The following is a 12,028-nucleotide window of genomic DNA, read 5'->3' as shown; positions in this document are numbered from 1 at the left end:
AGTGGGTAAAATAAGCAGTTAATCTCACTATCAGACTTGATACAATCAGTCAGGGGGGAAAATCACCCTGGAAAGATCGTTTTCCCTTGTGAGGCAAAACAAGAGAGATTATTCTGCTTTTATCCATTCTGAGCTCAAATATTTGCCTACACCTTGGGCTGTAAATATTTCATAAATGTTCTGCTCTCAATACATTTTCAAGCCATGTATTTGCTGGCTCTCAACCAAAATCTAATACAAGCAGAATGTGCTTGTCATGTGTACACTGTCTAAATGTGTCACTGGAATGGCTAATGCAAAAAACTGTATTTTAAGCAAACGTGCAAGAAAAAAAAAGGCCTTTTTAAGGAGCTTTTTCTCAAAGAGTTAAGTGAATCCAGGGGAGGTTATGCAGTTAAGCAGTCACCGGTTATGGTAGACTGCAGTAAGAATGGCTGGCATCTCATTGAAGTGCAACTGACACAATCTACAGCATCTCAGGATACAATACAACAGTGCTATCATAAGGTAATAGCAACTTATCTCAACAGTAAGGAAGCAGAAACAATAGGCCTTGATTTAAAAAAGAAAAGAAAAAAAAAAGGCATATCCATACACTGCTGCCTCCCCACCAGTGCATTTCAAGTAATGGGGTCTTTTGTCTTATCTGTGACTGAAAGGAGCTCGACGACTGTGCCCTTCATCCCTTTGTTGTTACACAGTCTCTTGTGGAAATGGAAGATTGGCCCATAGACGTGGGTGTGCGAGGAAGAGCTAGGCGGCCGTGCGAACACATCAGACTTGAGCGGTCTTAATAAAGCTTTCCTCTATCCACCCCAGAGATCTCCTCACCCCAATTATACGCCTGACACCTCCACCCTCCACCATCTCGTCTTATTTCACAGACCCCCACCTCACCATCCAGTTCCAGCTCTGATCATGGCTCTCTTTGCTGGGCTCAAAGCCCCAGGGACCTGTCCAATATCAGGCTGCTGGTGGCGTTTGTTTCACAGTCTGCTGCCTGACTTGTATGAGGAATGGATCTCTTCTAGTATTGACAAATGATCACTCACCACTGTTCAGCCAGTGACTGTGTTAACTTCACTCTAATTAAAACAATCCACTAGAGAACCTAGTGTGGCCAAGTGTTTTCACTACCAATTCCTTTTGTAACATTTAATCAGGATATTTTGCAGGAACTGGACATCTGTGCATCAAACCTGTGACCTGTCAATGTCATCGCGCCCAATACAACACACACACACAGTAAGGTGCAAACCTGTAGAGACATGCCTAAAAGGTTCTCTGAAACACTTTTAAAGGATCAGAAGATCAGGTCTGACAACTCTTCCTCCCGTGATCATCGAATCAACGCCTGAGACTGAATGCACGTCCAATGAAATGTGAGAAATGAAACAGAAAAGATTTGTTGATTAATCAATAAGTCGATTGAAAAATAATCACTAACAATTTTGGTAATTGAGTATCGTTTAATTTAAGAAATGCAAGAAAGTCAGTAGTTGCAGCTATTTGCAGGTTTTCTTCATCTTCTGCGATTGTAAGTTGAGTTTGGGTTTTGGATTGTTGGTTGGACAAATCATTTAGCAAAAGCCAGTTTGGGCTTTCGTAAATGCCTATGGCCATTTTTCACCATTTACTGACATTTTACACACCTCCCATCTAATTGATTATCCTAGTAAATGATCATCGGAGTAATGGATGATAAAGACAAACTATGGGAAAGAGCTTAGATAAGTCCACCATGCTAAGGTAAAGTTGCAGAGACTGGAACCTGAATAATGTGACCTCTCTGCAACACCAACCGGAACTTTTTCCATTAAAAAAAGCTTTGTGTCCATGAAACCTGGACTGTATGCGTGATCACACAAATTAATGCACCACAGTAACATGTACAGGCATACCAACAATTCTAAAGACAGAACAGAGCATGTTACAAAACACAGAAACACACAGAACTGCCACTCCTATTGTCTATCGTCACTTGTTTTTCTGACATTTTTGCTGTTTTTACCTTCTGATGCTTTCAAGGTCACAAGCATCCTGCATCTGGCCAGCCATCTGTTTGCAGCCATCCCATGAGGCGTCCTGTCATCCGCGCACCTTGGCCCTGTCCTCTACTGTCCACATTCAAGCTCACTGGGGAAATGCCCGGCCAGACACTATAACTTCTTGGCGATTCTACAGGTTTCTGACGCATTTCTGCAGTTGTTTCCCCTCCGTCTACCCGACAACTTTCACAACAGAGCTCACCTGGCTGGAAAACCTCAAACAGGTGTGTACACTTCATAAGTATGCAATGTACTCACAGATCACTCAATATTGTAAGTGGTCAAGCTTATTTATGTAGTTATTTAAGTTTGTCCTGAACTTCACAATCTGTGCAGAATATGGCACCCTATGTCCTCAGACCATTGATTTTGATTAAAAAAAAACTCTGGGACAGGACAGACGGACATGCAACTGATAGCATGTATAGAGTAGATAGATGGTAGTGGACTTACAAGTAGAGAAACAGACAACAAGTATGAAAAACATGGTCTCAAATCTCAAGTATTTCTCTATAACTGTATAATAAAGAGTTCTGACTTCATGACTCGAACATCTCACATTTACCAACAAAACTGTCCTGCCAACCTGTATACATTTTAACATCAATGTACGCTGTAACGTTTCTTCACTCTAAAGTCGCTGAAAGCTGCTGCTGTTTCAATCCGGTCGGCTCTCTGCAGCGGGTGGGGCTGCTGCTCAGTTCCCCCCCACGACTGACACACACACACACACACACACACTGTGGATGCAGGAAAAACCGGAGAGGAGACGACACAATGACCTAAATTGAGGACAGCCACGCTCGTTATTGTGAGTGCAATGATAAGTTAAAGTCCAATAAGTACTTTATCAAACTGTATGAATGTGTGTCCCAGGCCAGTATAGGAAATTACTAACAATGTAAAGATCTACAAGCCATTGACATGTGTTCAAATTTGATTCATTTCAATAAATTATAATTTTTTGTCTTAAATCCACCAGCCATTTTCGTATTATACCAATATCTGCAGCATCCTGAGCCTTTTTGGTAAGGTTACTAGGAAAACTCAGCCCAGAGTAGTTTTATTCTCCCGGACACAAGTTTCCTTTTCTTTTTTTTACAAAAGCTCCCGCAAAAATCAGGGAAGCTCAGACCGAAACAAAAAACACAGAAATAACCACAACCCATCCAATTGGCAGCAAAAGGTGCATTCATGTAGGACCCATGTTACTCAACAATACAACATTGCATTATAGACAGTGAGCAGATGCTTCAGTGGCTCCAACTTAGCCAATTTTTTGCAATGCATATGTAATGCATCAGCTAATTTTGAACTAAGTTTGTCCTTGGTGGGGGAAAACTTCATAAAAGTGCGAAATATTGAAAAGCTCATTCCTGACATTTGATTAAAAATGAGAAGATAATTGAGTAGACAATATCCAATTCAAAAAGCTGCCTTAGTAGCAGTATTTTCACAAGGCATCCATTAATTAAGTTGTCTCTGTCGACGTCTCCTGAAAGCAGACCTTAGTCTGTCACATTACATCCAATTCAATCTAAATACTGCATTTGAAAGACCAGTGAACAGAGAGTCCAAGTCTCCCTAAATCAAATCCTTAACTCTTAATTACACAGGATCCACTTCAAAAACAAACAGCATTTGTACTGTACCTTATCTTTCAAACAGCGATCCACCAAGCAGGTAAGTATAGCAGGTTGGTGCAGGCTGGTGAAGACAGCAGCTGTCAGTGTGTCTGTGAAGAAGAAATGGATCACAATTACATCCGTCTCTGTGCGACATAATGCAGGACAGCTTACAGTGATGCAACTGAAGCCTCTATGAGCAGTCATGCATCTTTTTTCAAAGAACTCTAAATGTCCAATCTAGTAATAATAATTGCAGACTATCAACACTGTTGCGTGTCTACCGTTCACTTTCATCAGGAAAACCAAAATGTGACAAAAGTGTTGCTTTGAACTCTGGGGAAGAGACATGGTTGATACAACAGGTTGCTTGTGCAGTAAGTGAACTAAATCTTTTGACAAATCCAAGAGCTCAAACTAGCCAAATCAGATGATGGCATCTCAGCTCACAATCTGCTCTGGTAATCTGCTCCCAGGAAAATGTATTCACCTTGCCAGTGCACAAACCTAAACTAAGCTTCATCAGATATTACAAAAAAAAACATTTAATCTGCAAGCTGATATGTAAAAAAAAAAACAAATGAATAAAATAAAAAAGTGACAACCTCACTGGGCTTGATAAGCAATTTTGTTTGACTTTGAAGAAGCCATCTCCCGGACATATAGCAAATGTATTTATTTTCCTGCTCCATACAGTCGCTGCTGATTAGTTTTCAATTGGACATTAAGCATAAAAAAAAGCAATCAAAGGTCCAATCTTGTGCGTAATCTCAGAGGGGTTTATGTGCCAAATTCAAATTGAGAAAGACATCACAATAAGCAATTGTACCGTAATTTTAGAGATTCATTAACCTGACCATTTTTCTGGAACATCTTTGAGTTAGCAACGTTCTGTGCAGCTTATCCATACCTCAACCTGACAATAATTGGCTATAATCTTTTATTAAGCCTTTTTGGGATGCTATGAAATGAATGAGATAGTTGGATCCTGACCTGCACAAAGACTAATTCTGACAGATACTGATGAAAGTTTTGACCTCAAGCCCAGCACATTTCAAGTAGCAGAGCCCAGGAAGACTTGCAGAGGCAGCACCCTCTGGATTAGCATACACACCAGCTTGCAGCCACATGCTGATGATGGTTCAGTTAAGGTTGGAGCAAAGCCAGTTCGCCATCTTATTTTTTCTCCTCCGTGCTCACTTTTCTTTGGTTTGACAAAAGGACAGCAACCCCTGGATGAAGAGTGTGGCTGTTGGGTTGTGTATCAATATCCTATCCTGGGTATAGCGTGAAACCATTGGGTAGCCTATGTGGTCATTATTTTCGTGTTTCGGTGGAGTGAAATGCTGATCGACAAAGGTTTGTGTTCACCATTTGAAGAAACTCTAACAGATCAGCTCCGAATTTACAGTACTGCCTGTGGAAAAACAAAACATCAAAAGGGCAGATAAGGCCTAGGAGGAAAACAAATTCCAGTGCAGGCTCAACAAAAGGTTCCAGACCATCTCTGAGGCACTTAAAGTTCCCAGACTACAAATTGCCCCTAAATGCATTGTGATTAGAATGTGTTTGTGCTTTATAGCAAAACCAAGAAGGGTTTCAGTGACGTGGATCAGCTGGCCATCTGCTAGAATTGTGTCTTCCATCATCATCCACTTGCAATTTAGCAGGTAGAGCTTGCAGATTTTGCAAGCCTCACAATCCAATGCCATTGTGTGAGGAATGGTGCTTACAAAGAACATTTTAAACTCCAAACAACCCAAGTTACATTTTGAATTGTACAGTGTTGGCTTAATTTGTCCTGAACAAGCGAAGAGAATGCAAAGTAAGAAACGATTCCCTTGCCCTAAATACTCGGGTCCAGCCTGGGCTCGGACTCAACTCCTGACGAAATGCAGAAACACAGTCCACAATCCTTCAATTTAAAAACACACAATTTGGAACCACAACGTAGAGCGTAATTTAATCAATGCTTGGCCTCCGAACCGTTGGCGCGAATGTTTTACTCGTTTGATTTCTTAGGCTACCTCGAGCTCTTAGCCAATGTAATCTGCAGAATTGTTTATGGATGCATCAACTCTTCAAACCTCACACTTAATCACGGAATCAGTTTTATTGATTTGGTAAATGGATACAAGACGGTGGGAGAGGAGATGTTAACGCAACCTCTCCGTTTATGTCAGCTCCCATTAATAATGCAAGAATACACAACATGTGTTCAGAGGAATGCAGGGAAGGAACGATTAGCCCTGTGTCGAGCAGCACTTGTTATTAACGGTCTATTTGAATACATTAATAGTACCAGCTGGGTGGGGTTTGCATGGCAAATAAAAAAAAAATTAAAAAAAAAAAAAAGGCTAGAGGGAAATATATATTCAAAACATCTCACCCTGTACTCTCACGCACAGTTCCTAGCCAGTTTGATTAATCAACTAAGCCCACTGTAGGAAGATTATGTCGCTCATTATCCCAGATCAAAACTCCAGGGCGCCCCATCTGGTCTGAGGATCAACGTTAGAAAAAGCTTCTTGAGATCATCCGAAGCTCAAGACCATTACATTATACTGGTCAGCCACTTTACAAACCTTTCTTCTCCAGCTCTTATTTCTTCTTTTTTTTTCTTAGCAAGCCTTAAATAAAAGAACGTATTCTGTGGCCACAGGAATAGTGTTGCTACAGTTCTAGTCTACATCCACGACGTTCCACTTCCGGGATTGCGCCGGTGCCGCAGGATAAGCCGATGTCAGTTTCCCTCCGCTTTCTTTGTGTTAGAATTTTAAACTCCGGTCGATTTATGAGGACTATGGTTAACTGCTCCTCAGATCTCTGCAGGTTAAAAAAAAAAAAATCTGAGTTTTCTGTTGCACGACTAAAACAACTTTTGAACGTACACGTTCCACCAAAACAAGTTCCTTCCCGAGGCCATTTTGCAGCGGCTCTGTGGGGAGCTTAGCACCGCCCATGACGACTGTGATTGGTTCAAAGAAATGCCAACAAACCAGAGCACGTTTTTCTCCCATCCCAGAATGCTGTGTGGACTCGCCAGACCCTCCTGCGCAGCGCTGTGGAGGAAGGTCTGGCAAAGCGAGACTACTATGGGTCTCTTTTCTATTGGTTGGATTTAAAACTTTCCTAAATGCTGATTTTTTTTTTCTTTTGTTCAATGACATTCATGAATTCTAGCAAACTGTAATCCAAATAATTTTTTGGGCTTGAGACGCAGATATATTGCAATGCTGCAAGGGGCACGGTCCAAAATAGAATATGTGCTGGAAAGTAAGCTTTAAAAGCTTGAAGGCTGAGATCAACATCTGCAACCAAACACACAATTTTGGCTATTTTATGGATCAAGTCAAGTCGGTCTGGATTAGAGCTCGATTTAATATCAGACTTGTAAATGTCTTTATTCAGCAGTTCAGCAAAAGGACACGATGACGCCTCTAAAAGTTTAGTGCTTTTTCAAGCAGAAAAGAAATCTGCTTCAAATATCACCGCCACCCTGATATGGATAATTCAGGTTTGAGGGTGATGATGAGCTCTTTATTTCAGTCTTATTTGTGACCTTTTTTCTATTTCACTTGAGGAGATGTGAGACATTTAAATGGCATCCTGCCATTGCAGATACTCGATATGGACAAACCTGTTATTCATAATTATAGTTGTCCTCTGGAAACTCATCAAAATTAAACACGTGTGAGCCCAAGATTGCTGCTCAAATATCATGATATGGCAGCAATTCTGAAAAAGCACTATTGAGAAAATACCGTATTTTATAAAATTATAGTGGCTTACTGGCTGGAAGTGAAAAAAAAAAAAAATGACCCTGAAAGAAAACAATTAGTCTTTGGTTCGATGCTCCATACAGTTTCATGGGGAGAAATGCAGTAAAAAGCAATAAATATAACTGTCAAGGCTAAAAACGGTAAACTTACTGCATATTGTCTTTTTAATTGTTTTCACTCATTTTATTTCAACTTCAGCATTTTTAATCGAATCTTAACCTTGTATTTCTATATTTTTGCTTTTTTTTTTACATTAGTATATTTCTACCATTCGACCGTAGGTGAATCACAGTTTACTACTGCTTGGAGTCTTATACCTTTCGGATGTGATCACATTGTATTTACCAAAGTAATTGCTGAGATCTAGGAACATTGCAACATTGCTAAAATAAAGTCAGATGGGGCAACAAACGCGAGCAGTCAGACGATCAAAAAGATTGTAAACAGGTTAGTCAGACTATCTAAACCACTTTATTTGGAGGCAACAGAGAGTGAGTGCACCCGAAAGGTTTGCCATAATCCCTCACTGTACAGCAGAAATTTACTACAGTATGTATTTTAGGTCAAAGCTGAACCACAAAGTCAGTCTGTAAACTATGATGGATATTGAAATTGTCAGTTTGGGTGATACGTGTACTACCACTTGCCTTTGTTTTCTCATGCAAATACAGGCGTTGTTTAAAACCTGTCCTGACCTGTATGGTGACTGACTGCTTGAGTTTCTGCCCTTTCAAAGTCCTTTTTAGCATTCTCACTGTGTTCCCAAATCTTACCAATTAACTCGGTTAGTGCAAAGTAGTTATTACAGCTAGAAACGATGGCCAAAACTACAAAAATAAAACCCTGCTTCTATGAAAATGGAATTTCCCTTTAGCTTGTAAGTCACCTGTGAAATGTTTTGAACTGCACTAACTGGACTATTGATATTGATCGGTCAATGGCCACAATGGTTGTGCATTCTTGAACAACTACTAATAGGCTTGGGGTCTCTTCCATCTTTTCACCAAATGCCAACAACCCAGTGATCATCTGGCAAACATACCACACTCCTGCCCTTTCTCCACTCAGCTGCCTATTAAAAGGAACACATGTGGTAGAGTGTCTTGTTTCAGGGAAAGTGAAAACACACACCCGCTGAGGTACACAGTCGAGCGGAGGAGTCAGGCATTTTGGGACTCCGAGTGTATTTCCCCTTTCCTTTGGATCACATTCCCTTACTCCAAATCGCCACATGGGGTAGGGGTAAGTGACTTAACCCCTCCTTACGATCACCAGGCAGGGCCTCCTTCCCTTGACACCCACTCAAGAAAATCAATCAGTATTCAGGTCATGCCACAGAGACGCCCCCCTTAACACATGACCTCCGACCCCAGCAGGGTCCTTCTCAGAGAGCGTGACAGGGATTTGTCTGTGCTGCCGCCAGTGTCTGCTCTATGTCCGACACTAACAAAGTCCTCGTGTTGCAGAGGAGGGGAGGGCTCGACCTGACCCTGTCCACCTTCACCACAATAAATCCAGCTGAGGAGTTCAAGGTGGCCTGACCTGCATCCAACCCCGTTTCTGGAAACGCAGCTACAAGCGCCAGCTGAGCCTCCCCCCCCCCCCCCTCCTCAACGCCCCAGAGCGGTGGGGAGAAAACAGACGATGCACTCGAGTTTCGTGGGTGCCGCCAGTATGCAAACACATTTATTCACCCAACTCTCTGACATACGAACAGTTGGGAAGTCTTGTTTCTGTCATGGGAAGTGCATAAGGGGGCAGAATTAGCATAGCGTAATTAATCAGGGGAAAGATCCAGACTCCAAAGAGCAAGACATAACCCATAATTTGCCATTGTGCTCCCTATGCAATTGACAGTCGGTCTATGATATTAGAGATAAAAGTCAGAATTCAGGCTGTTAGTTTAACTCATGGTGCATTCAGTATGATAATAACCACGGCCTTGCACACAGTGAATCTGATGAGCAGTCTCGCAATAGCTCTACGCCACTTTCCCTCCCCTCCATGGGGTATTATCATGCTAATCTAAAAGGGGAGAAGAAAAAATACATTTCGGTGAATAAGGAAACATAATAGGAAGCAGGGACCTCTGGAACCGCGAGGAGACAAAAGAGGGTATATTCACCGAGCTCTGCCTGAGCAAAGCCGGGGTGACAAATGGACACAGACATTATGCTGGCTGGTTAATTAAAAGAACATAGCCTAATTAAAAATATTGTCCTGGTGAATGGACCTCCTCGTCGCAGTATCTGACCTGTGCCTCCCGCACATGTTGGTCACAGAGCAGTTAGTCTCTCTCGTTTTTACGCATTTAATTTTCACATCAGAGGGGCTTTGACTGACGAGTGGCAAAGACCGGAGTGGAGCGCGCGGCAGGAGGTGCGCCAGATCATGGTGGGCGTGCTGGTGCTGGTTAAATGAGATTCACAAGAGATTTGATTAAATGCAATTCTGCATCCCTTGCGTCCAACTATTCTGTACAGCTTTGGAAATTGTTCTAGGATGATCAGGACTTCATCATTCATTAATATTAAATGTACAAGTTCGTAACGTAAACTTAAGAATACATAGGCCTAGACTTTATGGTGATGGCTGCCAGAGACAGTGAGTGAAAGTCTACTTATCTAGGGTACTATTAACCAATAACTGGAAATCTGGTTTGTTAGTGACCATAACTTTGTTTGTTGCCCTATATTTTACCCCATTCCGACATGCCAGTAATGCAGACATTTGAATTTAATGAGTAACTGAGTGACTTTTTTAGACAAGTGAAAGCTTGACTTGGAACCATATGACTTTGTTTGCGTGTGTGGTGGGTAAAGACTTTTCAACAACTTTTTAGAACACAAAGCATGATGTGTTCTAAGGCTTTTTATGGTGTTTTACATGCATATGTATATTATTGACAACTTGTAGTTAAAGTAAGCTATGATCAAATTTACATTTGTTATTTTGTCAGTCTGTAAATTTGCAAAAGTATTGTCATTATTTTTGGTCACATCACCCGGGAATGAAGTCACAATATGAATATACACTGCCTCAAACCTTAAAAAAGGAGTATAAACAGCTGTCCAGTGCCTTGGTGTATGATAGCCTGCAAACTGGACTTCCTGACATTTCCTCCTCTTGTTACCTGTAGCAATAGGCCCACTCCAACGCAGACTGTGTTTTGCTGGAGGGCTACTGTCAGCTTCAGACATGGCCTAAGAGTGAAAATGTGAGTGTGTTGCCCCCTCATTCTTTCACCTAGCTACCTGTCAATGAGAGTTGTGACATTAAAGTAATAGCGTGGTTTGGCGGTGGGCGCTTTGTTTACCCTGAGTTGGTTTTCATGCCGCCAGTCATTAGAAACTGCCCCTCAGGGAGAGATAGTGGAGGCAGGGAGGAAAGCAAAGAAGAGAGATCAAACAGCTGCTGAGGATTCATTCGCTGGACCAGGGAAGTGGTTCGTGTGACAGAGTGGGAGGTGTTTTGTTGCGTTTGTGTCCCTTTCTTGGTGGAAATAAAGTAACAGCCTCGAAATAAATTAATGAACATGTTTTCAAGCCCTGAGCAGTCATCCGCGCGCGCGCACACACACACACACAATTACGGTTAAAATTATCATCAGCGATTATTTCTGAGACTGTGCTCATGTTTGGAGGATCACGGTTTGACTCTGATCTTGTCAACAAAAGGCTTGAAACCCTTTCATCCGCAATAGATGTTTAAATTACGATAACATGCTTCAACACTGCCAATATTGATCATCAGATGCGGAATCAGATGCGGCCTATACACTCATACATGCATTTTGGCTCAGAATCTCTAAGTATCTCACACTTTGACTTAGATTCAAGGTGCTAGACGTGTTTCATGTCCAATCTTTTTAGAAGTAACCTCTTTAAATGTGCACGTGGGACCTATTCACGTCAATCATACATTCATTCATTTCATTGAAATTATTATTATTGCTCAGCTGATATGGTAGTATCCCAGTATGGTAGTGGCTTATTGTCCACAAAAATTAACCTAACCACCTCCGATAAAGTGCAGCTAGAACCTACAGTATCTAGTTACGTGGAGTAGCCAGAGGAGGCGGCGGTTAACGCAGTTTAACAGCGCAAAGCGCTGGACAGCCTGACTCTGGACTAAAAAAATACTACAGTTAAAACCACCGGGAGAGTTTGGTACGGCCTTACTGGACTGTAAAACTGAGATCCCATTACAGTCCCTGAATGATTAATCGCATTTGCAATAATATCACGATATGTTAAAACGCGATTTCCTAATCGCAAAGGCTGCCATTTGGTCACGTGACTCGCGAGAGCAGAGCAGTCTGCACGCCGCAGAGAAACATCAACTTGGCACGCTAATGCTACGCCGTTCCTTGACCTGTTGTACAATGGCCTCAGGCTCGACAGAACCTTTAGTCCCAAATAGGAACAGTATGTCACTTGTGTGGGACCATTTTGGTTTAAAAAAAATGATGATGATGATGATGATGCGCAGCTTCAGGTATTGTGCAAAACAGTCTTGCTATTCTAACGTTGCTACTAGGGTTGTGCAAAAAAAAATAATCAATTCACATTCA

The 12,028-nt window shown here is 41.7% G+C and overlaps 1 protein-coding gene across 4 annotated transcripts in view; it reads right to left on the bottom strand.

The window, feature by feature from the left end:
• sema6cb (semaphorin 6Cb) overlaps positions 1 to 12,028 on the bottom strand; it is a 159,696-nt gene that overhangs the window by 136,282 nt on the left and 11,386 nt on the right. For 3 of the 4 annotated variants that reach the window (XM_078252130.1, XM_078252134.1, XM_078252135.1), the window contains exon 2: positions 3,701 to 3,783. The exons of the other annotated variant lie outside the window; for it this stretch is intronic. The gene's annotated coding sequence lies outside the window, so the exon portion shown is untranslated. The remainder of the gene's footprint in view (positions 1 to 3,700; positions 3,784 to 12,028) is intronic. 4 annotated transcript variants of the gene reach the window in all.

This window comes from Sander vitreus, chromosome 6 (assembly GCF_031162955.1).
Source record: "Sander vitreus isolate 19-12246 chromosome 6, sanVit1, whole genome shotgun sequence".
Lineage (NCBI taxonomy): Eukaryota > Metazoa > Chordata > Actinopteri > Perciformes > Percidae > Sander > Sander vitreus.
The sequence above is the reverse complement of the archived record's forward strand: the minus strand, read 5'-3'. Positions and strand labels throughout refer to the sequence as shown.